At 33.2% G+C, this 15,428-nt stretch overlaps 2 non-coding genes across 2 annotated transcripts; both read left to right on the top strand.

Annotated features, from left to right (window-relative positions):
• Positions 1 to 3,639: 3,639 nt before the first annotated feature.
• Positions 3,640 to 3,711, top strand: Trnam-cau. Its single transcript has one exon. It is a non-coding gene; the product is annotated as a tRNA-Met (tRNA).
• An 8,557-nt stretch (positions 3,712 to 12,268) lies between these two features.
• Trnam-cau lies at positions 12,269 to 12,340 on the top strand. Its single transcript has one exon. It is a non-coding gene; the product is annotated as a tRNA-Met (tRNA).
• The last annotated feature ends 3,088 nt before the right edge of the window (positions 12,341 to 15,428 follow it).

The raw sequence follows: 15,428 nt of genomic DNA, 5'->3' as shown, positions 1-15,428 counted from the left end.
TTAGGTAAGGAAACAATAAAAAAAATATACACCTAGCACATTCTTGCAATAACACAGTGAATCATGGGAAAACACGGGCACTATGATATCCTCTAATTCTTGCATATGATAAAAGAGATATTCTTTACATTGTCGAGCTTTGCCCCAGAGGCATCGAAGTGTTTATATATTGAACTTGACAAGGAATGTTTTTTTCGGTCTACCTCAAGCTTGCTTGCCTTCACTTTTACCGCTCAGGCTAATGCTTTATAATGTGCCCGTGTTCCTCCATGATTGAACGTGTTATTGCGGAAAGTGTGATTTTTTTTATATACCATCATCTTTATTATTTCCCTACCTAATTTGCCTGTATTGATCAGCAATAGACTATTATTACTATATATTTTATATTTCTAAAAAAAAAATGTAAAATCAGGATGGGTTTGTTAGCCGTACTTGAAATCTATACAGCTGTATAGGATTAATATGAATTCTAGCAGAGCGTGGTTTCGATCCACGGACCTCTGGGTTATGGGCCCAGCACGCTTCCGCTGCGCCACTCTGTTATGTCTTCTATAACGTATATGAAAAGTACTTGGTGCTGTTTGTGAGATTTTTTTTTTTGGGTGGGGAGGGTTGGTAATTAACAATTATACATACACACAATGTCCTTACTTGCTGCTGTTTGAGTTTTTTTCTTTCCTTTTTTATATATTCATAAATATGTGGTATTATATATGTATGTATATATATGTTATGTAATTAAGTTTGTATATACGTATACATTTATATATACACATGCATATATACATATATATACATATATAGTACATATAATCGAAATATATATATATATCTACATACGTACCTATCTCTCAGTTGCTTGCTTTCTCTCTCACATATTCCCACAGGTGTGGATGTGTATGTGTAATCGTTAACCCAACCGCCCCGGATTTCTGTTCTGTCCCTTGTAGTTGTGAATTTTGTTACATATAGATGGCTTCACATGTGCTCAACCAGTAAGGAGTCTATCAGTAGGCCCTAGTGACCGATCCTGATTTCCCAATTCCTTGAATTGGCGAGAATTGTTTGTTATTTCTAATATGGTTGACATCAATACTGTTAATATTGATGTTACTGTTATGATTGTTAAATTGTTATTGAAATCTCGATAATATTTAAGACAATGAAATAATGCAGATGACCCTTTCCAAAAGTCGAGGAAAAGGGTAAACAGGTGAGATAGGTAAGACTAATAACTGACCCCTTGGTGATTAAGCACTTGGACGAATGAGAGGAGATCACAGTGACCGTGTTTTCGAATGATTGAATGTGTTATTGCGTGTGAAGTGTGAATTTTTCATATACCTCATCTTTATTGTTTCCCTACCTAATTTACCTGTATCTATGATGACTGTATTGATCAGTATTATACTATTATTAATACATTTTATATTTCAACGAAACCTGTAAAATCAGGATAAGGATTTGTTAACCGTACTTGAAATCTACACAGCTGTATAGGATTAATATGAGTTCTAGCAGAGCGTGGTTTCTATCCACGGACCTCTGGGTTATGGGCCCAGCACGCTTCCACTGCGCCACTCTGCTCTGTCTTATATAATGTAAATGAGAAGTCATTTCTTTACCTGTTGCTGTTTGTGAGGATTTTTTGGGGGGTGGGGGGTTTGGTAATTAACAATCATACATACACACATCTCTGTGTGTATTTGTGTATGAGAGAAAGAACGTGAGCAACTGACAGATGCGTAAATAGGTAATTTATATATGTCGTATATATCTATATATATATATATAAATATATGTATAAATGTATGTACATATATATATATATATATATATATATATATATTCTGCTGATTGAGTACATACATACATATTTAATTATACAACTAATATATATGATATATATACATATATACATTTACACAAATTTATTTATATACATATATATACATATATAGTTAGATACATTACATATATACACATTATTCACATAGATATTCATAAATAAATTCCCTCCACGCCTATCTTGCATCTGTAAATAAAATTCCCTCCCAGATTTTAAAGAACATTGTATATTTTGTTAGTCTTTTTAGTGAGTCTGAATTAGTGTATTGTAATTAAAATTTCCATGGGCCCAGCAGTGGAAGCGTGCTGGGCCCATAATCCAGAGATCCATGGATCGAAATCACATTCTTCGAGAGCATTTATCTTATTGTATTTTTATTTCAAAAAGGCAATCTTTATCAACAAAACTACTTAGTGGAAACGCAATATGAGGAACGTTCCTATAAATATGGTAATGTTTATTTACTCTTTGAAAACTATTAACATAATAATAAATCTGAAACAAAACATAGTATTTAGGCTTCAAAAAGGCACCAAAATCACTGATCCCGCATGGATAGTAAAACTTGTATTTGGGCAATGGGCATTTACATTCTAGGAAAATCCGGGAAATCCTTTGCTATGTGTATATCCTTTTTTGGATGGGCTACAAATAGTACATAGCAACTATGTTTTTCATTGGTTCACTGTGTTATTGCATGCAGGTGCAAGTGTGAATTTTTCATTTACCTTCATCTTTATTGTTTCCCTACCTAATTTGTTTGTCTTTCTGATGCCTAGAGTGATAAGGATAAGACTATTAATATATTTTTATTTTAACTACCACACACCCTTTTAGGAATTTGTCCTTCCCTCCACGCCTCTCTTGCATCTGTAAATAAAATTCCCTTCCAGATTTTAAAGAAAATTGTATGTTTTGCTAGTCTTTTTAATGAATATGTATTAGTGGCATTATAATTAAACTTTCCATTATGTGACCATGCTCTCGTTAAGAGAATAACAAAGATAATTAGAGATATTACTCTCCTTTTCTAATGGCTCGTGCCCCCTTTGGTTAGGAACCACTGCTTTAGTGTGTTTATGTTCTATAGCCGTCAGATTTTGTATTGCCCCTGATGCAGTGTATATGAGCATAAATGTAAAGAAACCTGTAAACGTTTGCATAGGAGTTTTAGCAGAACGTGGTTTCGATCCACGGAAATAATGTCTATCTGTTGCAATTTGTGAGAATAATTTAAGGGACACAGACACAGATATATATATATACACGTATATATATTCATACCCATATACATACACATATCTGGATATATATGTATATGAATATACATGAATATATGTATATATCTAATGCATGTAAATATATATGAATGTGTATATATATAAGTATATGTATAGAACATATATATGTACATATATGAATATATGTATAGAATACATGTGTACATATGTATAAAATTATATTAGTTTTATTATTTAATATATATTAGTATTATTTAATATATATATGCTTGTTTATGTGTGTATATGTATGTATGTGTATATATACATACACATATACAGAAGTACACATATACATATACATTTATATATACAGACATATATGTATAATATAAATATATATATTCAGTTGCTTATTTTCTTAAACACAAACACAACCATAGGTGTATGTGTATGTATAATCGTTAATTACCAAACATTTTCTCTCCCCCCCCCCCCACCCCGAAACAATCCTCACAAACATTAACAGGTAAAGACATTACTACTCTATTACATTATAGAAGTCAGAGCAGAGTGGCGCAGTGGAAGCGTGCTGGGCCCATAACCCAGAGGTCCGTGGATCGAAACCACGCTCTGCTAGAACTCATATTATTCCTAAACAGCTGTATATATTTCAAATACAGTAATCGGATCCCAAATTTTCGAGGCACATCATCGTACACACTGGAATCAGGGACGATACAAAATCTGACGGCTATAGAACTTAAACAAACTGAATGAGAATATATTAATAATACTCTACTACTGATCAATATAGGCATCATAAAGATTAGCAAATAAGGTAAGAAAACAATAAAAAAATTCACACGTAGCACATACATGCAATAACACAGTGAATCATAGGAAAACACGGGCACTATGATATCCTCTCATTCTTGCATATGATAAAAGATATGTTCTTTCTGTGCCATCACCTATGCGGTGTTTGTGGAACTATCTGATACTTTAACATTGTCGAGCTTTGTCATAGAGGCATCGAAGTGTTTATATATTGAACTTGTCAAGGAATGTTTTTTTCTCGGTCTACCTCAAGCTTGCTTGCCTTCACTTTTACCGCTCAGGCTAATGTTTTCTTATGTGCCCGTGTTTCCCCATGATTGAACGTGTTATTGCGTGAAGTGTGAATTTTTCATAAACCATCATCTTTATTATTTTTCTACCTAATTTGCCTGTATTGATCAGTATTAGACTACCATTACTATATATTTTACATTTCAAAGATTTGTTAACTATACTTGAAATCTATACAGCTGTATAGGATTAATATGAATTCTAGCAGAGCGTGGTTTCGACCCACGGACCTCTGGGTTATGGGCCCAGCACGCTTCCACTGAGCCACTCGGCTCTGTCTTCTATAACGTAGATGAGAAGTAATGTCTTTACTTTGCTACTTGTGAAAATTTTCTTCGAGGTGTGTGTGGGGGGGTGGAGGGGAGGTTTGGTAATTAACAATTATACATACACACAATGTCTTTACCTGCTGCTGTTTGATTTTTTTTTCCTTTTTTATATGTACATATATATGTATTTATATGTATATATATACGTATACATTTATGTACTCACATGCATATATACATATATATATATAGTATATATAATCGAAATATATATATATCTACATACGTACCTATCTCTCACTTGCTTACTTTATCTCTCACACTTACACACCCACAACTGTGGGTGTGTATGTGTGTAATCGTTAACCCAACCGCCTCGGATTTCTGTTCTGTCCCCTGTAGTTTTTTTGTGAATTTTGTTACATATAGATGGCTTCACATGTGCTCAACCAGTAAGGAGTCTATCAGTAGGCTGTAGTGACCGATCCTGATTTCCCAATTCCTTGAATTGGCGAGAAAATGTTTTTCTTTTTAATACAGTTGACATCAATACTGTTATTGTTATTGATGTTATGATTAATATTTTTTTATTGAAATGATAACATTTAAGACAATTAAATAATTCAAAGGACCCTTTTCAAAAGTCGATGAAAAGGGTAAACAGGTGAGATAGGTAAGACTAATAACTGCCTCCTTGGTGATTAAGCACTTGGACGAAAGAGAGGATATCACAGTGCCCGTGTTTTCCAATGATTGGATGTGTTATTGCGTGTGAAGTGTGATTTTTCATATACCATCATCTACATTGTTTCCCTACCCAATTTACCTGTCTTTATGTTGAATGTATTGATCAGTATTAGACATATTTTGTTTTACATTTCAACGAAACCTATAAAATCAGGATATGGATTTGTTAACTGTACTTGAAATCTACACAGCTGTATAGGATTAATATGAGTTCTAGCAGAGCGTGGTTTCGATCCACGGACCTCTGTGTCATGGGCCCAGCACACACAATGTCTTTACCCGCTGCTGTTTGAGAGATTTTTCTCTCCTTTTTTATATGTATATATATGTGGTTATATGTATGTATACGTATACATTTATATATACATGTTGACATGCATATCCATATATATACTTAAATATATACATATATATAATATATATAATCGAAGTATATATATCTCCATACATACCTTTGTCTCAGGTGCTTACATTCTTTCTCACATATACCCACAGGTGTGGGTGTGTAGGTGTGTAATCGTTAACCCAATCGCCCCGGATTTGTATTTTGTCCCCTGTAGTTTTCTTTGTGAATTTTGTTACATTTGGCTTCACATGTGCTCAACCAGCCAGGAGTGTATCAGTATATATTTTATATACTATCAGTATATATTTTATATTTCAAAGAAACCTGTAAAATCAGGATAGGGATATGTTAACCGTACTTGAAATCTACACAGCTGTATATGATTACTATGAGTTCTAGCAGAGCGTGGTTTCGATCCACGGACCTCTGGGTTATGGGTCCAATACGCTTCCACTGCGCCACTCTGCTCTGTCTTATATTATGTAAATAAGAAGTTATTTCTTTACCTGTTGCTGAAAATGAGGACTTTTTTGGGGGGTGGGGGGGGTTTGGTAATTAACAATCATACATGTTTCTGTATGAGAGAAAGAGCGTGAGCAACTGACAGATGCGTAAATAGATAATATATATGTCGTATATATGTATGTATATATCTATATATATAAATATATGTATAAATATGTATACATATATATTCTGCTGATTCAGTGCACATACATATTTAATTATACAACTAATATATATAAAATATATACATATATATATATATATATTTACACACATTTATAAATATATAGTTAGATACATTACATATATACACATATATTCATATATACAGATATTCATAAATAAATTCCCTCCACGCCTATCTTACATCTGTAAATAAATTCCCTCTCAGATTTTAAAGAACATTGTAAGTATGTTTTGTTAGTCTTTTTAATGAGTATGAATTAGTGCATTATAATTAAACTTTCCATTATGTGACCATGCTCTCGTTAAGAGAATAACAAAAATAATTAGAAATATTTTTCTCCTTTTCCAATGGCTCGTGCCTCCTTTGGTTAGGAACCACTGCTTTAGTGTGTTTATGTTCTATAGCCGTCAGATTTTGTATTGCCCCAGAATACAGTGTGTATGATCATAATAGTAAAGAAACCTTTAAATTTAGGATTTGCCTCGAAAAATAGGAATTTGTTAACAAATCTACACGGCTACATAGGAGTTTTAACAGAACGTTGTTTCGATCCACGGAAATAATGTATATCTGTTGCCGTTTGTGAGAAATATTTAAGGGGACACAGACACACACACATATATATATATATTATATATACGCATATATATATTCATACCCATATATATACACAAATATCTGGATATATATGGATATATATGTATATGAATATACATGAATATATATGTATACATATAATGCATGTAAATATATATGAATGTGTATATATATAGGTATATGTATAGAACATATATGTGAACATATATAAATATATGTATATAATACATATGTGTGCACATACGTATATATGTATTAGTTATATTTGATATATATATATACTTGTATATGTATGTATATGTATGTATTGAATCAGAAAAATACATATATATATGCACACTCATATACACAAGTACACATATAAAAATACATTCATATACGCAGACATATATGTATATGTATATATATATTATCGACATGTATATTATACTTACGTATGCATTTTTCAATTGCTTATTTTCTTATACACAAACACACCCACAGTTGTATGTGTATGTATAATCGTTAATTACCAAACCTCCCCCCCCCCCGAAAAAAAATCCTCACCAACATTAACAGGTAAAGACATTACTACTTTATTACATTATAGAAGACAGCAGAGTGGCGCAGTTGAAGCGTGCTGGGCCCATAACCCAGAGGTCCGTGGATCGAAACCACGCTCTGCTAGAACTCATATTATTCCTAAACAGCTGTATAGATTTCAAATACAGTAATCAAATCCCAAATTTTCGAGGCACATCATCTTACACACTGGAATCAGGGACGATACAAAATCTGACGGCTATAGAACTTAAACTGAATGAGAATATAGTAATAATATTTTACTACTGATCTTTATAGGCATCATAAAGACAAGCAAATTAGGTAGGGAAACAATAAAAAATTCACACCTAGCACATTCATACAATAACACAGTGAATCATTGGAAAACACGGTCACTATGATATCCTCCCATTCTTGCATATGATGAAAGAGATGTTCTTTCTGTGCCATCACCTATGCGGTGTTTGTCGAACTACTTGGCACCTTTACATTGCCGAGCTTTGTCCCCGAGGCTTGCTTGCCTTCACTTTTACCGCTGAGGCTGTTTTCTAATGTGCCCGTGTTTCCGCATGATTGAACGTGTTATTGCGGGAAGTGTGATTTTTTCATATACTATCATCTTTATTGTTTCCCTCCCTAATTTGGCTGTATTGATCAGTATTAAACTATTATTACTATATATTTTACATTTCAAAGAAACCTGTAAAATCAGGATAGGGATTTGTTAACCGTACTTGAAATCTACACAGCTGTATAGGATTAATATGAATTCTAGCAGAGCGTGGTTTCGATCCACGGACCTCTGGGTTATGGGCCCAGCACGCTTCCGCTGCGCCAATCTGCTCTGTCTTCTATAACATATTTGAGAAGTAATGTCTTTACTTGGTGCTGTTTTTTTTTTTTTTTTTTTTTTTTTTTTTTTTTTTTTTTTTTAGAAGGTGAGGTTTTTAAATTACTAATTATACATACACAATGTCTTTACTTGCTGCTGTTTGAATTTTTTTCTTTCCTTTTTTTCTTTCCTTTTTTATATGTACATATATATGTGGTTTTATATATGTATGTATATATGCAATGTAATTATGTATGTATGTATGTATATACGTATACATTTATATATACACATGCATATATACATATATAGTACATATATATCACATATAATCGAAATATATATATCTACATACGTACCTATCTCTCAGTTGTTTGTTTTCTCACATATACACACCGACAGGTGTGGAAGTGTATGTGTAATCATTAACCCGGATTTCTGTTCTGTCCCCTGTAGTTTTTGTGAATTTTGTTACATATATTTGGCTTCACATGTGCTCAATCAGTAGGCCCTAGTAACCGATCCTGATTTCCCAATTCCTTGAATCGGCGAGGTTTTTTATTTTTAATATGGTTGACATCAATAGTTATTATTGTTATTGATGTTATGATTGTTAATTGTCATTGGAATCTCAATAATATTTAAGACAATGAAATAATGCAGATGACCCTTTCCAAAAGTCGAGGAAAAGGGTAAACAGGTGAGATAGATAATAACTGACTACTTGGTGATTAAGCCCTTGGACGAATGAGAGGAGATCACAGCGCCCGTGTTTTCGAATGATTGAACGTGTTATTGCGTTTGAAGTGTGAATTTTTCATATACCATCATCTTTATTGTTTCCCAACCTAATTTACTTGTCTTTATGATGCCTGTATTGATCAGTATTAGACATATTTTGTTTTACGTTTCAACGAAACCTGTAAACCCGGATAAGGATTTGTTAACCGTACTTGAAGTCTACACAACTGTATAGGATTAATATGAGTTCTAGCAGAGCGTGGTTTCGATCCACGGACCTCTGGGTTATGGGCCCAGCACGCTTCCACTGCGCCACTCTGCTCTGTCTTTTATTATGTAAATGAGAAGTAATGTCTTTACCTGTTGCTGTTTATGAAGATTTTCGGGGGGGGGGGGGGGGCTGAGGCCTAGTAATTAACTATTAAACACACATAATGTCTTTACCCCCTGCTGCTTTTGAGATTTTTCTCCTTTTTTTATATGTATATATGTGGTTATATGTATGTATATATATTTGTTATGGAATTATGTATGCATGTATGTATTTGTACGTATTGAATCAACAGAAAACATATGCACACACACACACACACACACACACACACACACACACACACACACACACACACACACACACACACACGCGCATGCACTGACGCACACGCACCTTTAGACGCACACTCACGCTCAGACGCACACGCACGCAGAGACTTACGCACACTTACGCGCATGCACAGACGCACACGAACGCAGAGACGTACGCACACTTACGCACGCATGCACGAGCACACACATACACACACAATGTCATATATCTATACATATACGTATACATTTATATATACGTGTAGACATGCATATCCATATATATACATACATATGTACATATATATATAATATATATATATATATATATATATATATATATATATATATATATATATATATATATATATATATATATATATATATATATATATATATATATATATATATATATATATATATATATATATATATATATATATATATATATATATATATATATATATATATATATATATATATATATATATATATATATATATATATATATATATATATATATATATATATATATATATATATATATATATATATATATATATATATATATATATATATATATATATATATATATATATATATATATATATATATATATATATATATATATATATATATATATATATATATATATATATATATATATATATATATATATATATATATATATATATATATATATATATATATATATATATATATATATATATATATATATATATATATATATATATATATATATATATATATATATATATATATATATATATATATATATATATATATATATATATATATATATATATATATATATATATATATATATATATATATATATATATATATATATATATATATATATATATATATATATATATATATATATATATATATATATATATATATATATATATATATATATATATATATATATATATATATATATATATATATATATATATATATATATATATATATATATATATATATATATATATATATATATATATATATATATATATATATATATATATATATATATATATATATATATATATATATATATATATATATATATATATATATATATATATATATATATATATATATATATATATATATATATATATATATATATATATATATATATATATATATATATATATATATATATATATATATATATATATATATATATATATATATATATATATATATATATATATATATATATATATATATATATATATATATATATATATATATATATATATATATATATATATATATATATATATATATATATATATATATATATATATATATATATATATATATATATATATATATATATATATATATATATCGTATATATGTATTTATTTTTATATTTTTATTTTTACCACTGCATCCATCTTCATGTGTATATCCTTTTTTGGATGGGCTACAAATAGTACATAGCTACTATGTTTTCCATTGGTTCACTGTGTTATTGTATGCAAGTGCAGGTGTGAATTTTTAATTTACCTTCATATTTATTGTTTCCCTACCTAATTTGTTTGTCTTTCTGATGCCTAGAGTGATAAGGATAAGACTATTAATATATTTCTATTTTTACTACCACACACCCTTTTAGGAATTTGTCCTTCCCTCCAAGCCTCTCTTGCATCTGTAAATAAAATTTCCTTCCAGATTTTAAAGAAAATTGTCAGTATGTTTTGCTAGTCTTTTTAATGAGTATGAATTAGTGCATTATAATTAAAATTTTCATTATGTGACCAAATACGTTATAGACCATGAGATATTACTCTCCTTTTCCAATGGCTCGTGCCCCCTTTGGTTAGGAACCACTGCTTTAGTGTGTTTATGTTATATAGCCGTCCGATTATGTATTGGCCCTGACAACAGTGTGTATGAGCATAAATGTAAAGAAACCTTTAAATTTAGGATGTGACTCGAAAAATAGGAATTTGTTAATAAATCTACACGGCTGCATAGGAGTTTTAGCAGTTTCGATCCACGGAAATAATGTCTCTCTGTTGCCGTTTGTGAGAATTATTTAAGGGGACAGACAGACATATATATTATATATACGCAAATATATATATATTCATACCCATATATATACAAATATCTGGATATATATGGATATATAGGTATATGAATATACATGAATATATATGTATACATGTAATTCATGTAAATATATATGAATGTGTATATATATATAAGTATATGTATAGAACATATATGTGTACATATATAAATATATGTATAGAATATGTATGTGTGTTCATATGTATGTATGTATATTAGTTATATAATTTAATATATACTAGTTATATTTAATATATATATATGTGCTTTTATATGTGTTTATATGTATGTATTGAATCAGCAAAATACACACACATATATATGCACACACACATACACAAGTACACATACATATACATATACTTTTATATATACAGACATATATGTATAATATAAATATATAGATATTATCGACATATATATTATACTTAGGTATGTATCTTTCAGTTGCTTACTTTCTTATACACAAACACAGTCAGTGGTGTATGTGTATGAATAATCGTTGATTACCAAACTCCCCCCCCCCCCGAAAAAAATCCTCACAAACATTAACAGGTAAAGACATCACTACTTTATTACATTAGAGAAGACAGAGCAGAGTGGCGCAGTGGAAGCGTGCTGGGCCCATAACCCAGAGGTCCGTGGATCGAAACCACGCTCTGCTAGAACTCATATTATTCCTAATCAGCTGTATAGATTTCAAATACAGTATTGATCAGTATTAGACTATTATTAATATATATTTTATATTTCAAAGAAACATGTAAAATCAGGATTGGGATTTGTTAACCGCAATTCATATCTACACAGCTGTATAGGATTAATGAGTTCTAGCAGAGCTTGGTTTCGATCCACGGACCTCTAGGTTATGGGCCCAGCACGCTTCCACTGCGCCACTCTGCTCTGTATTCTATAATGTAGATGGGAAGTAATGACTTTACCTGCTGCTGTTTGAGTGTTTTCATTCCTTGTTTTATATGTATATATATATGTGATTTTATATATGTATGTATATATGTATACATTTATTTTTTAACATGTACATATGCATATATAGTACATTTAATCGAAATATGTATATAAATGTACCTATTTCTCAGTTGCTTACTTTCTCTCACATACACACCCACAGGTGTGGCTGTGTATGTGTGTAATCGTTAACCCAACCGCCCCAGATTTATGTTCTGTAGTTGTTTTTTTTAGAATTTTGTTACATGTAGATGGCTTCACATGTGCTCAACCAGTAAGGAGTCTATCAGTAGGCCCTAGTGACCGATCCTGATTTCCCCCATTCCTTGAATAGACGGGAAACGTTTTTCTTTTTAATACAGATGACATCGATACAGTTATTGTTGTTATTGATGTTATGATTATACAATTGTTATTAAAATCTCGATAACATTTAAGACGATAAAATAATAATAAGGACCCTTTCCAAACGTCAAGGAAAAAGGTAAACAGGTGAGATAGGTAGGACTAATAACTGACTCCTTGGTGATTAAGCACTTGGACGAGTGAGTGGATATCACAGTGCCCTTGTTTTCCCATGATTGAACGTGTTATTGCGTGTGAAGTGTGAATTTTTCATATACCATCATCTTTATTGTTTCCCTACCTAATTTACCTGTCTTTGTGATGCCTGTATTGATCAGTATTAAACTATTATTAATATATATTTTATATTTCAAAGAAAGCTATAAAATCAGAATAGGGATTTGTTAACCGTACTTTAAATCTACACAGCTGTTTAGGATTAATATGAGTTCTAGCAGAGCGTGGTTTCGATTTCGGACCTCTGGGTTATGGGGCCAGCACGCTTCCACTGCGCCACTCTGCTCTGTCTTCTATAATGCAGATGAGAAGTAATGTCTTTACCTGGTACTGTTTGTGAACATTTTCTTGGGGGGGGGGGGTAGTAATTAACAATAATACACAATGTCATTATCTGCTGCTGTTTGAGAGATTATCTCTCCTTTTTTATATGTATATATGTGGTTATATGTATATATATATGGATATGCATGTCTACATGTATATATAAATATATACGTATAAATATGTCATTGTGTGTTTGTGTATGTGTGCTCACGCATGTGTGTAAGTTTGCGTGCGTCTGTGCGTGCGTGCGCGTAAGTGTGCGTGTGGATGCGTGTGCTTGTGTGTGTGTCTTTGTGTGCATATACGTTTTCTGTTGGTTCAATACATACATATACATATATGCATACATAATTGCATAACATATATACACATACATATAACCACATATATAAATTTTAAAAAGGAGAGAAAAAATTTTCCCAAAAAGCCGCCGGTAAAGGGGCCCCTGTGTAAGTTTTTATTGTTAAATTTCCTCCCCCCCTCCCCCCCCAAAAAAGGAAAAAAAAAAAGTTCACAAACCCGCACCAGGTAAAGACAAATTTTTCTTACTTTCATTATATAAGACAGAGCAGAAAATGGCGCAGGGAAAGGCCGGGGCTGGGGCCCCTAACCCCCGAGGTCCCCTGGATCGAAAAACCCCCTCTGCTTTGAACTCAATTTTTTAAAATCCTAAAACAGCTGTGTAATTTCAATTTTAAAATATGGATATCAAGTCTACATGTAAAAATATAAATTTATAAAAGTATAGTATAAAAATATGCCATTGGGGTGTGGTTTTATGTTTGTGCCGCGGGGATGCGTACGTAAGTGTGCGTGTTCGTAGGGGGTGGGGGGGTGGCGTGGGGTGCGGGCGTGTGTCATGCGCCGGGGTTTCGTGTGCGTGGTGGGAAGGGGCGTGTGTCTGTGGATGCGCGCAAGTGTGCGTGTGTCTGTGGATGCGCGCAAGTGTGCGTGTGTCTGTGGATGCGCGCAAGTGTGCGTGTGTCTGTGGATGCGCGCAAGTGTGCGTGTGTCTGTGGATGCGCGCAAGTGTGCGTGTGTCTGTGGATGCGCGCAAGTGTGCGTGTGTCTGTGGATGCGCGCAAGTGTGCGTGTGTCTGTGGATGCGCGCAAGTGTGCGTGTGTCTGTGGATGCGCGCAAGTGTGCGTGTGTCTGTGGATGCGCGCAAGTGTGCGTGTGTCTGTGGATGCGCGCAAGTGTGCGTGTGTCTGTGGATGCGCGCAAGTGTGCGTGTGTCTGTGGATGCGCGCAAGTGTGCGTGTGTCTGTGGATGCGCGCAAGTGTGCGTGTGTCTGTGGATGCGCGCAAGTGTGCGTGTGTCTGTGGATGCGCGCAAGTGTGCGTGTGTCTGTGGATGCGCGCAAGTGTGCGTGTGTCTGTGGATGCGCGCAAGTGTGCGTGTGTCTGTGGATGCGCGCAAGTGTGCGTGTGTCTGTGGATGCGCGCAAGTGTGCGTGTGTCTGTGGATGCGCGCAAGTGTGCGTGTGTCTGTGGATGCGCGCAAGTGTGCGTGTGTCTGTGGATGCGCGCAAGTGTGCGTGTGTCTGTGGATGCGCGCAAGTGTGCGTGTGTCTGTGGATGCGCGCAAGTGTGCGTGTGTCTGTGGATGCGCGCAAGTGTGCGTGTGTCTGTGGATGCGCGCAAGTGTGCGTGTGTCTGTGGATGCGCGCAAGTGTGCGTGTGTCTGTGGATGCGCGCAAGTGTGCGTGTGTCTGTGGATGCGCGCAAGTGTGCGTGTGTCTGTGGATGCGCGCAAGTGTGCGTGTGTCTGTGGATGCGCGCAAGTGTGCGTGTGTCTGTGGATGCGCGCAAGTGTGCGTGTGTCTGTGGATGCGCGCAAGTGTGCGTGTGTCTGTGGATGCGCGCAAGTGTGC

The sequence above is a fragment of the Penaeus chinensis genome, chromosome 6 (genome assembly GCF_019202785.1).
Source record: "Penaeus chinensis breed Huanghai No. 1 chromosome 6, ASM1920278v2, whole genome shotgun sequence".
Taxonomy (NCBI): Eukaryota; Metazoa; Arthropoda; class Malacostraca; order Decapoda; family Penaeidae; genus Penaeus; species Penaeus chinensis.
The sequence above is the reverse complement of the archived record's forward strand: the minus strand, read 5'-3'. Positions and strand labels throughout refer to the sequence as shown.